Here is a 1,357-nt window from a genome sequence, read left to right as displayed (position 1 = left end):
GATTTGTACTGTTGTGTGTAATGTGTTTTGTTTGGTTTGTTTTTTAAATGAAATGAATAAATACAATTTGAAAAATATCATCTTTCCAAAAATAATTCTTATTTATTACCAAAAACTGATGTCACAGGCACTTTAATTCCATCATATGGACATGCATGTTGTTTTTAGTTTAGCTTATGATTCCTTTGTGTGATTGAATGGATAACTATGTAGCTTAATTGTACTTAACACTACATATCTTGGCCAGGATTTCCTGGAAAAAGAGTTTTTTTTTTTTATTTTAATGGGATTTTTCCTGGTATAATAAAGGTTTAAAGATAATTTAAATTGAACAGAATTAAAAGATGCAACCCCAAATTTAGCTGGGATTGAAAAGACAACATTCCTTCAAAGAATTCACATTGCTGTTTTCCCATCATTTTTTTWAAAAACAAACATTTTGTATCAAAAATAACCCTTTCTTGACTCATCAGAGGGGAAGCTTTGTGTTCCCTTCACAGATCCTCCCTCTAACCTTCACCATATCTCCAAAGCTTCATTCCTCCTCAGCAATTTACTTTCCTTTTTCCACATCTTCACACTCCCTCAGGTTCCTCCCTTTCCGGCCTCTCCTCTCTTCCTCTGTGCCAGCTGCTGTTCTGCAGGTCAGGACCTCTGCACACATCAGCGTGGAGAAAAACAACAAAAAACAAACACTTTAGACAGAACAGAAAGTCAGAACATTRTGATGAATATTATTGATGTTGGTCAATAAGACCAGGAGAATGGGCTGCCGTTTGTAAAGTTACACAGTCAAAAATTACCACCAATATTTTTGTTTTATTTAGACTTTTATAAGAAAAAAAGAACAGATTTATTTTTCAAAGTCAGTTTTTCACCATATGATTCATGCATTTATAAATGTTATAGTTTATAAACTAAATATTTAACTTACAAATTAAATATTTAGTTAAGAAGATAAATATTTAGCTAGCTACCTAAATGTTTTGATTGCAACTTAGATATTTAGGTAGCTAGCTAAAATATTTAAGTTGCAAGCTAAATATTTAAGTTGCAAGCTAAATATTTAAGTTGCAAGCTAAATATTTAAGTTGCAAGCTAAATATTTAAGTTGCAAGCTAAATATTTATCTCAAAACTAAATATTTAAGTCACAAGTTAAATATTTATCTTGTTAACTAAATATGTAAATTTGTAAGTTAAATATTTAGGTATCTACCTAAATATTTAGCTTGCAACTTAAATATTTAGCTTGCAACTTAAATATTTAGCTTGCAACTTAAATATTTAGCTTGCAACTTAAATATTTAGCTTGCAACTTAAATATTTAGCTTGCAACTTAAATATTTAGCTTGCAA

This window comes from Austrofundulus limnaeus, unplaced genomic scaffold (assembly GCF_001266775.1).
Source record: "Austrofundulus limnaeus strain Quisiro unplaced genomic scaffold, Austrofundulus_limnaeus-1.0 Scaffold1022, whole genome shotgun sequence".
NCBI classification, from domain to species: Eukaryota; Metazoa; Chordata; class Actinopteri; order Cyprinodontiformes; family Rivulidae; genus Austrofundulus; species Austrofundulus limnaeus.
Note: the sequence above shows the minus strand (reverse complement) of the source record.